Consider the following 15,644-nt stretch of genomic DNA (forward strand, 5'->3'; position numbering starts at 1 on the left):
TGTTTGAAATGGGGATAGCCAAAGAAGACTCCTGCACTACTTGCCTACCTCTCTTACCTTTTGTAGAGTTAACCCATATATGTGAATGTATCTATGACTTTTCTCCCTTTCTATAACTGCCGTCCATCACATCCCTTTACTCTTATATATTCCTCATTACCTCTGTCGCTCCAACCGTTCCATTCGATCTGATAGGATTTGCAACCGACGGCATTTATTGCAGAAATAATCCTCAGTAACACGTAAACTCTCCCTGAACTCCCACATCTGACAAGAAGAGCATATAACTCTACTAAGGGCCATTTTTGCTTCTTCCAGTCTGCAGACCCATAAAATTGGATCAATCTTATTTAAATCTCTCACAAGCTAAGGATCCCACATACAGAACTTGAATATTTTGAGACTGGATAAACAAATGCTTGGTAAATTATAATTGTGATATTTTTGGCGCAATACTGTAGATTCCTTCTCAGAAATCTAGGAATCTTGTTTGCTTTGAATGTTATGTGCTGAATGTGGAATTCCTATTGAAGATTGTTCTTAAGGCAAACCTCCAGGTATGTTTGTATTTAACCTGTTGGGGAATTTGATTACAGAATTTGAAACTATCTGTTGGTGCATGTTTTCTGTTGGTAACGCACATGACATAGCATTGTTCATGCATTGAATGGGATTGCCCATTGAACTTCATATTTTAGTAATTCCAGTAGATCACGATTGACATGATCTTGAATTTTCCCTGCTGCTTAAACCACACAGATATCTGAAAATAGTCGCATTGTGTTTTTAACTTGTTGTGAAGGTCAGTTATGTAAGTCAGGAGGAGTAAAGGTCCTAACACAGTTGTCTCCAGGGGAGGATGATTCCCCATCACACACTATTCACTGTCTTCTATTGGTAAGGAAGTGCCAGATCCAATTTAATGATGTTCCCCTGAATCCACAGTAGCAAAGTTTGGGCAAGGGTTTTGGGATCCTGTGCACATTCTATGATCCCAAAATGATTATGGGCATGATTGAGGCTAGTGCTGGAACTTCCCAATGGAAGGACCCAGGAGTGGAGCAGGAATGGAGCAGGAATGATGTACAACAAAAATTTGCAGAATGATAATTGGAAGAAGGCCATTTGGCCCTGAGGGCATAGGCTGGCTTCTTGAAGGAGCAATATGCTCACTCCCACTCCCTGTACATCTGCCACAGCCTGGAACCTTTTCCATTGCCAGAATTATCTAGTTCTCATGCATAAAGTCTTGTTTACTATCCCTAATCAGTCCTTGCCTTACCAAATACATGGAGATTCTGTCCCTCAGAAGCCCCTCCAGCAATTTGCCCACCACTGCCCTGTCAGGCTCACCGGTCTGTAGTTTTCTAGCATTTCCTTACCATCTTTTTAAAATAATGGCACCACATTAGCCACTTTCCAGTCTTCCGGCACCTCACCTGTGGCTATCGACGATACAAATATCAGAGAAATCACTTCCCTCGCTTCCCACAAAGTTCTGGGATAGATCTGATCAGGTCCTAGGGATTTATCCACCTTTATGTGTTTTAAGATGTCCTGCGCCTCCTCCTCTGTAATGTGAACACTTTTAAAACTATCACTGTTTATTTCTGCAAGTTTTCTAGCTTCTGTATCATTGTCTACAGTAATTACTGACACAAAATACTCATTTAGTATCTCATCCCCCCTCCTGCAGTTCCACACATACATGGCCTTGTTGATCTTTAAGGGGTCCTTTATTGTGTCTCATTCACTTGATTCAAAAGTTCATTTAAAAAAGTAACAATGAGGATTGATGAGGGCAAAGCAGTGGATGTTTTCTATATGGACTTCAACAAGGTTCTGCATGGTAGACTGGTTAACAAGGTTAGATCATATGGAATCCAGGGAGAGCTAGGCATTTGAATACAAAATTGGCTTGAGACAGAGAATGGTGGTGGTCGGTTGTTGTTCATACTAGAGGCCTGTGACCAGCAGTATGTCACAAGGACCAGTATTGGGTCCACTACGTTTTGTCATTTATATAAATGATTTAGATGTGAATATAGAAGGAATAGTTAGTAAGTTTGCAGATGACACCAAAATTGGTGGTGTTGTGGACAGTGGAAAAGGTACAAGGTGACTTTGACTAGATGGGCTGATGGGCCGAGGAGTGGCAGATGGAGTTTAATTTAGATAAATGTGAGGTGCTGCATTTTGGACGAGTAAATCAGGGCAGGACTTATACTCTTAATGATAAGGTCCTGGGGAGTGTTACCGAACCTGGGGTGCAGGGTCATAAGTCATTGAAGGTGGCATCACAGGTAGACAAGATAGTGAAGAAGGCATGTGTTATGCTTTCCTTTGATGGTCAGTGCATTGAATATAAGAGTTGGGATGTCATGTTGCAGCTGTACAGGACAATGGTTAGGCCATTTTTGGAACACTGTGTTCAATTCCAGTCTCCCTGCTTTAGGAGAAAAGTTGTTAAACTTGAAAGGGTTTAGAAAAGATTTACAAGAATGTTGCCAGAGTTGGAGGGTTTGAGCTATAGGGAGAGGCTGACTAGGCTGGGGCTGTTTTCCTTGGGACATCAGAGGCTGAGGAGCGACTGTATAGAGGTTTATAAAATCATGAGGGGCATGGGTAGGATGAATATTCAATGTCTTTTTCCCAGGTTAGGGGAATCCAAAACTAGAGGGTATAGGTTTAAGGTGAGAGGTGAAATATCTAAAAGGGACCTGAGAGGCAATTTCTTTCACACAGGAAGTGGTGCATATATGGAATGAGCTGCCAGAGGAAGTGGCGGAGGCAGATACACTGACAATATTTAAAAGAAATCTGGATGGGTATATGAATAGGAAGGGTTTAAAGGGACATGGGCCAAATGCTGACAAATGGGACTGGATTAATATAGAATTTCTGGTTGGCATGGACTACTTAGACCGAAGAATCTGTTTCCATGCTGTACATCTCCATGACTCTTTGACTGAATAACGTGATATCATACTGAGGTGTAATTTTAAAGACCTGACATACAGACATTTCCTGTACTTACAAATGCTGCCGCCCTTACAGTGCATTCCCAATTATAACAGTTCATTGTATAGTTTGCTTAAGCTTCATATTGTCCCTAATGTTCTCACTGATCACATTACATTTGTTCACTTTGGTTATTGATTCTTGTGCCATTGGGCACAGTTACTTGTTATATACTCTATCAAAACCCTTAATGATTTTGAACATCTCTATCAAATTTCCCCTTTCAGTTGCAACTTGGCAACAACCCTGTTTCCCATCTCTCTGCTTAACTAAAGTCATTCATTTTTGGTACCGTTCTGGTACCATTTGGGCGGCACGGTTAGCACTGTTGTCTCACAGCGCCAGAGACCCGGGTTCAATTCCCATCTCAGGCAATTCTCTGTGTGGAGTTTGCACGTTCTCCCCCATGTCTGCGTGGGTTTCCTCCTGGTGCTCCGGTTTCAATTTAGATTAGATTAGATTAGATTACTTTCAGTGTGGAAACAGGCCCTTCAGCCCAACAAGTCCACACCGCCCCGCCGAAGCGCAACCCACCCATACCCCTACATCTACCCCTTACCTAACACTACGGGCAATTTAATATGGCCAATTCACCTGACCTGCACATCTTTGGACTGTGGGAGGAAACCAGAGCACCCGAAGGAAACCCACGCAGACACGGGGAGAACGTGCAAACTCCACACAGTCAGTCGCCTGAGGCGGGAATTGAACCCGGGTCTCTGGCGCTGTGAGGCAGCAGTGCTAACCACTGTGCCACCGTGCTGCCCAAATGGTACCAGAACGGTACCAAAAGTTTCCTCCCACAATCCTAAAATGTGCAGGTTAGGTGAATTGGCCATGCTAAATTGCCCATAGTGTTAGGTGAAGGGGTAAATGTAGGGGAATGGGTCTGGGTGGGTTGTGCTTCGGCGGGTCAGTGTGGACTTGTTGGGCCAAAGGGCCTGTTTCCACACTGTAAGTAATCTAATCTAAAACTCTGTTGCACCCTGTCTATTGCCTTAATAGCCTTCCTGCACAGTGGTGCCCAAAATTTGCGACAATATTCCGGCCATATAGATGCTGTAACATAGTTGTCTTGCTTTTGTCACTTGGTTTCCAACATGGCAACGATGTAAACTCTGAGGATCCAGTTAAGATCAACCTGTGAGAAAATAAAATGGCGTTCTAACTAGTTCTTTATTATACCCTTGTGTAGAGGGTTACAGAAATAGCTTAGTGTGCACTTGGCAATGAATAGATGCACTAATTACCCCTTACTCCAACATCACAAACGAATTCATTCGATGCTGAAGAACACACAATGTACTGTGAATGACTGGCACGGTATAATAGCAAAGCATATTACCTTCAAAGATGCTGGGTCGGAAATATTGTATTTGCTCCCTCCCCTGCAATTAATCTTGACATTGTTGTAGCATTTGAAGAGTTGCTTCATGACCTATTAATAAAATAACAGCTCTGTTCATTCAACTGAGAAGTGCCCAAAAATTCAAATTGATGCCTCTCACATTAGCATCTGGTACAATGAAATTGCCTTCAAAAACAAGTATATTTAGAAAATTATATATTGGATAACTTAAGCTCTGTTTAACTGGAGGATTATATAAAGACAGGCTGGGCAACAAGAATGACAAAGATTTCAGCATCAGTGAATGTGCATTATCATCTTTTCTTTCCATTCCAGTAATATTGGGATTTTTAAACTCAATGCAACATCTCATTACATAGGCACAACATATTTTCCAAACCTTGCTCTCAGGTCCCCTGGCTTCTAAAAGGTCTGGAAATTAATTTCAGATTCAATTTCAGAAGGCACCAGGCATTTGCTGACATAAAATATTCTTCAAAACCAATATAGTAAATTGCTTTGAGGTTGATTGAACTTACATGACATTGGGATGAAATACAAAAATAGGGTAGAACAACACAGAAGTGAATATTCAAACCTTTCCTTTGGTTTTGATGCATGTGCTTTTTCACAATATCCCTCTTGATCTGCTCACTCAGCTGACAAGGATTGATTTTAGAAAGAGCTGTTGATGCAATGTGTTGAAACATTATCCCTTCATTTGCATACAGATCAGAATCCTTATTGGGCTGAAACCAATTAACCTTAGTTTACAACCACACCATCTCTGATTGTAACTTATTTGTTTTCAGGGTCTCAAGACTGCTCAACTCCTTGACTTTCCCCCCTTTCAATATTTATCGGTGCCGGTTCATTATGGCATTTTAATTTATTTAATCTTTTATCCCATTCTGCTCATCTGGTAGCATCCTGCACTCTCGACTGAGGCAGTTCAACAACATTTCTCAATCACGTTTTCGTTTCAAAGTGGATGAGTAGCTTGGGTTTTTGCTTTCTGATGCTTGGAACTGATCTTGGATGAATTTCATTTGGCCATTCCATCTGGATGTGCTTCTAGAAGCCTGGAGAACGAGAAGCAGAATACTACAAAACAAGATAATTTGTGGAAAGCAAAACCAATCCAAGGGCTGGGTGAGCAAACATTTCTCTACTGCAACATTATGGTCAACAGTTTCTCTTCAGTGTTCCTCTCCATTGTCTTAATCTCTAAGGGACTCTACAGAATCTACATTCATGCACATTCTCAGAGCTTCCCCCTCACCTCTGGCAAAGTTAAAGCAGTGAGGTGACAGCAACTCTAAAGAAATTACAGGCCATATAATTCACAAACAATCACAAACACGGCAGCAACACTGACTGGACCTAATTAAGCAATATTGCTGGGGACACATGAGGTTACCGGCTTGGAAATTGAATCATGCTTGAAACATGAGTGTAAAAGCAAAGTAACATGGCTTGTACAAACTCTTCCTGCACCGGATTGCTCAGTGCTGCTCTGTAAGAACTTAAGGAACATGCCTGATAAAGGTGTGTGTAGTGATTGTAATTAACTCAGTCAGGTGGACCTCACCAAATATGAATTCCCTATTTGAACCAGATTAACAGCTGCAAACAGGGAGCCCTGGCTAACAAATGTAAAGAGGGATGTCAGGGTATCCATTCACTCTGACAGCTGTCTCTGAGGGAATGCCACATGTAAATAAATGGTGACTGGGTGATGAGATACTGGCCTCTGTGGAGCTATTTCAGTGTGGGACTTATTGTGTAAGCAAAGCAGGGTCCAGTATCTGTTTTATACCCATTTTTGCAAAGCTTGATTACAATGTGAATGCTATAGTCAGTTTCTTCAGGTGCTGACCTGCCAAACCAATGGCCTTCAAAGGGATATTCAAAACTGCCCACCAAAAGATTAGTTTTAGTTTTCTTGTTATTGCCTTTATTATTGAGTCAGACACAGCCTGCCCCACTCTCAGATGTCCAGCAATGCCTTTCTTCCCATTGCCTCCTGAAAGTTGTGGTGATGTGTCACCATAAGTTCGTAAGAATTAGGCCATTTGTCCCATCAAGACTGCACTGCCATTTGATCATGGCTGATATGCTCTTCACCCCGATTTTCCTGCCTTCTCTCCATATCCCCTCAACTCATTACCAACTAAAAGTCTGCCTAACTTCTCTTTAAATTTACTCACTGTCCCAGCATTTACCGCACTTTGGGGTAGCAAATTCCATAGGTTCATGATCGTTTGGGAGAAGTAGTTTCTACTCAATTCTGTTTTAAATTTACTACCCTTTATCTCAAGACTACGACCTCTTGTCCAAAAATGCCACACAAGAGGAAGCATCCACTCCACATCTATTTTAAACACACCTTTCATCAAAGAATCTTAGTCATAGAGATGTACAGCATGGACATGGTCCAACTCACCCATGCTGACCAGATGTCCTAAATTAATCAAGTCCCATTTGCCAGCACTTGGCCCATGTCCCTCTAAACCCTTCCTATTCATGTACCCATCCAGATGCCCTTTAAATGTTGTAATTGTATCAGCCACCACCACTTCCTCTGGCAGCTTTGGACTGCCAGTGCTTGACTGTGTTCACTGTTGTCTTTTAAATGGCACTGGTGCTCGGAATCCCAGCATGTCCCAGCAATGGCATATTCATCTCTCTATGTCAAAATGGAGGATAAAGGCATGGCACTCACTTAATGAATTGAATTTGGGATGATAATGTGACAAAACCTGCTGGGCCTCCTGGAGAAAAGTCCTTCCATGGAACTTACCAAAACTGTTACTTGGCCAATTTCGGTCAGATTCTGCTCATAGTCTGGATTCTGTATTTATTGATAACACTGTACATGACATACAGACAGCTATCTGGCAGGGCTCACTGCACTGTCTCCATTGCACTGACAGTGAGTGATTACCAGAGTGTCACATGTGGTGATGCTATGTAACTGCCAAAAAGGTATAGTGCCTGCCCGTTTGGATGTCTATGCCTCGAAACAGTGTACCAAAGGCCCCCTAACAATTGGAGATAAATACAAGATCAGGTATGTTGGCAAATTTCAGAGAAGTGGAGAAATAATAGGGTAATGATAGTGAGGGATTTCAACATTCCCAACATTAAGACCACAAGACCATTAACCAGGGTGGTCATAGTGTGAAAGATTTATAGGGAGCAGAATTCTTAAAATGCATCCAGGAGAGGTTCATTAAAGCCAATGCCCCCCACAAGAGGAAGCAGCCACTACACGTCTATTTTATCCACACCTTTTATCAAAGCATCAAAGTCATTTTGCAGCCAATGATCATATGTCTGTTAGATTCAAGATGGTTATGATAAAGGATGGGCCGGAAATCAAAAGTTTTGACTGGAGTCAAGGTTGATTTTAATAAGATCAGAGTGGACTCGCAGCTGATACCTTTAGAAAAACCAGTGTCAGAGTAGTGAGCTGCAATCAAGGAAGAAATAGGGAGAGTACAAGGCCAACATGTTCCAATAAAGATAAAGGGTGGGACGAACAAATCCAGTGAACCCTGAATGTTGAAGGATATTCAGGACTGGTTAAAGAGAAAAAGAGAGGCTGAAGAAAGATGTCCAGGGCTTAAAATAGCAGAAGCCGGAGAGGAGTACAGAATGTGCGAGAGGCACTTAGAAAGGAAATTAGAACAAAAAGGAGATACGAAAGAATAATGGCATGCAAAGTAAAGGAAAATCCTAAATTATTTTACAGGTACATTAATGGTAAAAGGATAACGAGGGAAAGAGCAGGGCCCATTAAAGACCATTAATTTGTATATGGAGGTGGTGATTTCTAACTGAATATTACGTGTGATAGAGGAAGATATTCCCATAACATTTAAGAAGAATTTAGATGCCAAGGTGTACAAGGATATGGACCAAGTGTTGGAAAGTAAGATTAGAATAGTTAGGTTTTTGACTAGCACAGATTTTCATGGACTGAAGGGTGTTCTTCTGGGCTGTGAACCTCTACAAGTCTATAACTCTGAACAAAAGGAGCCATGGTAGAATTATCACTGGGCTAGTATACCTGAAGTTGGCCAAATCCCTACAATGGCAGCTGATGGAATTTGAATTTGATGAACAAATCTAGAACATAAAAACTAGTTGCAGAAATGATGACCACCATTGATGATGTGAAATCCTATCTGGTTCACTAATGCCCTTCACAGAAAATCTGCCATCCTTATCTGCTCTGGTTTACATGGGACTCTAGACCCACAGTAATGTGGTTGATCCTTAACTGTCCTCACTTCAGGAGGCAATTATAGATGGGCCACAAATGCTGGCCCTGCCACAATAACAACATCCACGAAAGAATGAAATCTCAGCTGATGGTTTTATAATATTGGAGAAAGGACAATTCAGAGCTAATGTGTACATTATCTGACGGTCATGTTGAAGGATTTAGTGAACCAGAATAGACTGATTAAATGCAAAAGAGAATGCCATTCAATATATCCATGTATTACAGTCTCTGGTAATGATACACATGATATAATTATTTGTTAAATATGTGACAATCTACCTTGATTTACTATTAAAAGGAAACATTAACAAAAGTATATTAATAAATGTAGGAGAAGCCAACTGAATATAAGAAGAAGTAGGATGTTTATTTCTGTTAAAAGGTCAAATTCCATTGTTAGTGCGCTTTTTCTCTTGTGACACAAGTACTAACCAGATACATTTCATTAGAAACCTGCATGCAGAGATATAGTTGCTAAACACTTCAATTCAAAGCTCATTTGTGCACAAAACTGCCTTTCTGTGCTTATCAGAATCTAGCCTCAGATGCATCCAACATGGCTGCCAATAGGAATTCATTTAGAACTATATCTGCACCTCCATTACCACTGATAACACCAACTGTGATAGCTTTAGTTCTATTGCCAAGAAAATCCGGATCCACTTAGCATACTTCAGATTAGGTACAGTTAGCCTCATTTATCATCACAATATTAGTACTAGCACTATTCATCTTGTCTAATGAAGGGACAATATGGCTCCAAGCTCTGAACTCATTGCATTAAGACATATGTGCTTCATTAGGATATGTAGATAAAGTGATGGCAGCTGGTATATAGACTCAGGCTTAAAGAAGAAATAGATCCCACAGTCCTAAAGCCTGTAAATGGAGATTTGTGAGCACTGAGTGGTTTGTGTCAGTCTCTCTTATTATGATTTATACATTAGATCCTAAGAGAGAAAATATGTGGTGTAAGCTTCTGGAACTTTGGTTCACTGACAAAATATATGGAAGTAATGGGCAGTGTGGAGTATCACAATGTTACTCGAATGCAGATTTACGTTACAATCACACAAAAGGAAGTTCTGTCCAGCCACATTTCAAGCATTAACATACTGTAACATGGACTGATGAGGCATATAACTGGCTTTTTTCTAAGATTTAGGGATCTCGTAGCATTTAGTACATACATTTCACCATTAATGAACACTTGTAAACTAATTCTTACGCATCCAATATGCTTGCCCTTTTTTGTGTGAATAAAGAGGGTTAATAAATACACTTCCTTATTATCGATCTTGTTCAAACATGGATTCTGACCATTCAGTCACAACTCAGGATTAAAATAATCTTGTAAACTAATCTGATAATACAATATTGCAATGATTCAACATAAGTTATCATTTAGTAGGTGTAAAGAAGTTGGAAAAGTACACTTTTTATCCTATTCACGGCAACAAGATTATAAAATATACAATGACAAATCTCGAAGTATTGTTTAAAGTTTGTTCAAAAATAAAAGAAAGACCCTTAATGATTAACTTTATTCATTGTTCATTGCATAAGGTACAAACTACAATCTAAGATTGACTGCAAACAACTCTTTCCATGTTCATGTCTTTCTATTTAATATTTACCTCTGGATAAATAAGTGTGCACAAATTAATTTTGTATTCAACGTTAACCTATTTGCATACAGTTGAGAAATTTAAATCTTGAAAATATGAGAATTTCAAGTACATGATTAAAAGCACATGTCATGATTGAGGACTGATATTGTTTACATCAGCACTGTCAGGTTAGAGCCACATTGGACTTGAAACATTAACTCTGTTTCTATCCCCACAGATGCTGAGTCTCTGCAGCATTTTCTATTTCTATCATGGCAACAAATAAAATGAAAACTAATCTTTATCACTTCTTTTACAATCTCTAGATGATCACTTATGACTTAAAATAACGTTATATGGTTTTATCAGATTAGTTTATACAGTATATGTTTGATATTGGAATCTGAGAGAATAATTAAAATACATATTTCAGGATAACGGTTTATAATATTTCTTTCAGCTTCAACCGGAATAACTATTCAGAAGCCAAAATGTATAACAATTCTTAATTGATGCACCCAGCTTCACTATGTCTTTTATCTACTGTCTTTGACCAGTCTTTCTTGATTTCATTCAAACCGTCAACAAGGACACAGGAATAACTGACAACATAGTCAGCTCTCTGGAAACAATATCTACAGAACTTAGGTACTATTATAAAAGTACTAATAAACATTCACTGAGAAATAACAACCCCATTAAAGTTGAGGTGCTCATTTTTGTCCATTTATGCTTCCAAGATGTATCTTAGATATTTTAAAAATATCAAAGGAATGCAAGTAGCCCTTATTGCTTCTGCACTCATCCAACAGAATGGTGAATAATTCATTGAACTGTTAACTTGAACCTTATAAATGATGGAGGAACAAGGGGTGACCCTTGTTGCATAATATCTCGTTCTGCCCTACTGAGATGTGGAAGTATAGTTAAATTTGAGGTCTTCGGTGAAGATAATGCAACCAGGAGCAAAGAACTCAGCTCATCTCAAACATAATTGCATTAAGCTGACTGGTGCCCACCATGAGGTTCCTGTGCGACATGGACTTAGCCTTGAAAGTAGGACTTAGAGCTAATGAATTTTTCATGGGCATACAACAGGAGCACAGGCAAGGACCCTCCACAAATGTGAGGCTCAAACTATTACTACTATGCTGCAGATTCAAGTTATAAGTCAGGAGCAGGTCATTCAGCTTTTCAAGCCTATTCCACTATTCAATAAGGTTACAGTTTTATAAATTCTGACCTCAAAACCCCCTTTTCCAGATCATCTTTCACTCCCTTGCTCAAGAAGAATCTACATGGGTTCCCTGATTAGAGAGGTGTAATTCGAAGACCTAACAAACAAACAGCCACTATAATTACAAAGAGCGGCTTTACATTGTCCTCCATTGTTTCTGACTTGCATGTAACTCGACTGATGAAAGGGCTCCAGAATGGAACTGCCTGCATTTACCTCTGCCTGAAAAATATTCAAAGTATGTACTTCCACCGCCTTTTCAGAAAGACTTACAACCATTTGACAGAAAACAAAAATCACCTTTTCTCCCCCATAAATAGGTGTGCCATAATGTTTAGACAGAAACCTCCTTGTTGTAGCTCACAATCTGTCGTCATAATTTCAAAATTTCAGCTCCCACAAAATTTACACATCGTACCTCCATGGTTCCTGCTCCTGGAATTAGTATTAAATTCAACCCAGAGTTAATATTTCAGGTCAATTTCCTTTCACTTGGTAACAGAGGTGTAAAGGTTATGTGATCTTCCATTGTGAGAAACTGAGCACCAATGATATTCTGAAGATCACTTGTAGCAGGAATAAAACTCAATTAGAATGAAATATAGAATCATAAAAAATGAGTTTTACGTGACTTTATAACTTCAGTTATGTGCATTGACCAGCAACACTACCAACACCCTTTTTGGTTCAGTTTTAGCACTTTCACGTTTGAATCAGAAGGTTGTAGGTTCAGGTCCTGCTCTAGGAGATGAAAACAAAAATTATATCCTGATCTTCCAGAATCGAGGAAATGCTGTGCTATCTTTTGGATGGGACAGTAAACTATGGTCTCATCTGCCCACTCAGGTAAATATATGACATTCCCATATCTTTGTTCACTTAAATAGGAAGGATTTCTTTCCCATGACCTGACCAATAATTATTCCTCAACTGACATGACAAGAACAGCTTATTTGATCACTTTTGTGTTACTGTTTCTGATCAGTGCAAATTGGCTGCTACGTCTCCTACACTATAACAGTAACTACATGAGAACTTTAGTATGTCCTGTATTCCTGAAAGTCGCTATGTGATTGCAATGCATTTTTCCTCTGGGAGAGAATATTAAAGGATATTTCACATATGTATTAAAACTGGGAGGGGGTTTGATGGAGTGAAAAGGGAGATACTATTTGCACCCTCAGACAGATTTGTAACAAGAGCAAGACTCTGAAGAAAGGTCACTAGACTCAAAACATTAACTTTGAATTCTCTCCACAGATGCTTCCACACTTGCTGAGTTTTATTTCAGCAATTTCTACTTGTGTTTCTGATTTCCAGCACCTGCAGTTCTTTGGTTTTTGTTTTGTGTTTAACTCACTGCCATATCTCTTCCAGGTATGCCCACATTGAAGACATCCTGCACACTCTCTCTCCATTAGTGTTGCCTCATGTTATCTCAGAGCTGTCCTGTCCCCAAGTTCCACTTTATCTTTCTCATTTGACTTGCTAACAAGAAACCTTTTCATTTCAAACATGTTCTGTAGAAGGGTCACTGTACCCAAAACATTAAATGTGTTTCCCTCTCCACAGATGCGATCAGACCTACAGAGTTTTACCAGCAATTTCTTTTTGCGTGTCAGTTTAAGATCATGAAGAAAAGAATCAGAGGTGAAATAAAGAGAATTACTTTTAATACGACCTGAAAGGGATGGGAATAGATTCAATAAATTGGATAAATATTTGAAGGAGAAAATATTGTGGAACTGTTGAGAAAGTGGAAGGAATAACTGATAGAAGCTTTGGAAAGCGCACGATGAATTAAATAACCTTCTGCTGTGTTGTGTTATTCTGCATTTCCTTTAAAATCTGTTTGTGATTGACTCAGTTTTACTTTGACTTTATAGCTAGAAATAACAGTGCAAGAATTGCAAGGTACTAGAAGGAGAAGTACATCTTCTCCATTGCTTGTCTGACTATAAGTCCTCCTAGTGCTGGAATGGAAATAGTAATATTTAGCATGCAAAACAAAAGATATGCCATAATATAATTTGCATTTCTCAAGTCACAACTCTGCAATTGATAAATGCCTATGTTATTTGCAATGTAAGGCCACATCAACAAAGCATGATTAAAACAAGAACTGGCCAAAAAATATGTTCCCTGAAAAATGAGGAAGTGTAAGGATGAGGCGAAGGGGAGGTCAATGTTCATTGAATCATATAGTACCGAAAAGGCCATTTGGCCCATTGTGTCTGTATGACCAAAATTACACTGCCACCTACACTACTCCCACTGGGCTCATAGCTTTGAATGTTATAACACTTCCTTGCTCATCGATATATTTTTTAAAGGTTGTGAGGTTTTCCGTCTCAACTACCTTCCTGGTGCATTCAAGGTTCCCCATCACCCTCTGGGTGAAAAATGTTTTCCTCAAATCCCCATTAAACCTCCTGCCTTTCATTTAAAAATTATACCTTCTTGTTATTGACTTTTCGATGAAGGGGAACAGTTGCTTTCTATTCACCCTGGCCATACTGCTTGTACAATCCTATCAGGACCCCTCAGTTTTCTCTACTCCAAGGTCTACCCAGCTTATATTACCACTCTTCATAGTTGAAGTGTTCCATCCCAGGCAATGTCCTATTAAATCTCCTTTGTACCCTCTTCAGTATGCAATCATATCCTTCCAATAATGTGGTTACCAGAACTGCACACAATATTCCAGCTATTGAAGCAATTATTGTACTGTTTGAAAATTGGCTTAGGGTATAATGTGACGAGAAACCTTAAATCCTTTCACCCATAAAGATCTGCTTCAAAGCCTAATTCCAAATTGTTAAGTACTCATAGTGCAATCAAAATGAATACTCCAGTTCATTTATTGTTGCCTTATTTGATTAGGATAACTAGGGTTCTGGTCTACTGACTCCTGACATCTAAAACTCATTCTGCATCTTTATGTCACACTGCATGTTGTGTATTGAGGTGTGGAATCTTATCTCTTTCAGGTGTTTTTCAGATAACTCGGTCAAACAGAACAAGCTGGATGGACTGGTAATCCAATACCCTGGTGTGAATCCCAGAGTTTAGAAAACATGTACGACTGTAAATCGGTTTTCTGAGCAGAAGGAAAAGAACTGTATTTATTATTAATGAATGTCAGGAATTGAATTATCAAAGCGTGTATGAAACCCAGATCTGCAATTACATTACAAATGCAGTGATTTTGCAATGTTGCAGTTGTAGTGTGAATGCAGCTCAAGATTGGTGATGTTTTGTTTCAAAGCTTTGCTTAAAATAAACTTAAGAACTTTCATTTATTTAATGCTTTTCCCAATTGCTTTGGCTGCTGTAAAGTGCTTTGTAATCAATTAGGTACATTTATCTAAATTGTAATCACCATTATAATTAGGGAACTGCAGCAACCATTTCATGTGCTGCAAAAGACCTGGTGATAACAATGAGAAACACGATCACCTAAATCTGTTCTCTAATGTTGATTAAGGAACAAATATTGATCTAATAGAACTCTGCTTCGCTTTTTCAAATAACAGGCTGGAATTGTTTCATTCAACTGAGGGGACAGAAAGAGCCTTCATCCACATCATTTTTGAAAGAGGGAGTCACTGATCAGACTGAAGTCTCACCACTCTTACCTGCTCAATTGACAGGAGTGAGGCTTGAAGGGATGACCTGACAGAGAGGTCCAAGTGCCATCACCAAGTCAAAGCTGACAGTTGAACGCATAACTGCAAGGAAATGTTTCACATTGGATTCAACAAACAAGACAAAATGGCTTTAAGTGCTGCAATAAATCAAATATTACATATTCTGAGACCACAGTATGCAATGGTGAATTTCATCATGAGAGGGATGGATGAGAGGAAGGAGAATTGGATAGTTTAGAATTACAAGATTTATTTTTCCTCTCTAATTCTCTATACAGAATAGTTCAATGGCTGATACATAGGAATGCCCGGAGAGTTGTTCTGTGGTACTTCATCTAAACATTCAATCTTCTTGTTGCACATGATCCCACTTTTGCATGTTAATCGTACATACAGCCACACACTGTGTACAATAAAGCACTTGCTGATACTATTTTCTATATTTAACCCAGCAGCATTCCTACTACTGCTGGTGCACAGGGGA

General features: G+C 39.4%; 1 protein-coding gene across 1 annotated transcript in view; it reads left to right on the forward strand.

Moving 5' to 3' along the window:
• LOC140479650 (protein FAM78B) overlaps nt 1-15,358 on the forward strand; it is a 67,158-nt gene extending 51,800 nt beyond the window's left edge. The window contains exon 3 of the transcript XR_011961090.1: nt 15,047-15,358. The gene's annotated coding sequence lies outside the window, so the exon portion shown is untranslated. The remainder of the gene's footprint in view (nt 1-15,046) is intronic.
• Nucleotides 15,359-15,644: the final 286 nt, after the last annotated feature.

Source organism: Chiloscyllium punctatum, chromosome 7, assembly GCF_047496795.1.
Source record: "Chiloscyllium punctatum isolate Juve2018m chromosome 7, sChiPun1.3, whole genome shotgun sequence".
Taxonomy (NCBI): domain Eukaryota; kingdom Metazoa; phylum Chordata; class Chondrichthyes; order Orectolobiformes; family Hemiscylliidae; genus Chiloscyllium; species Chiloscyllium punctatum.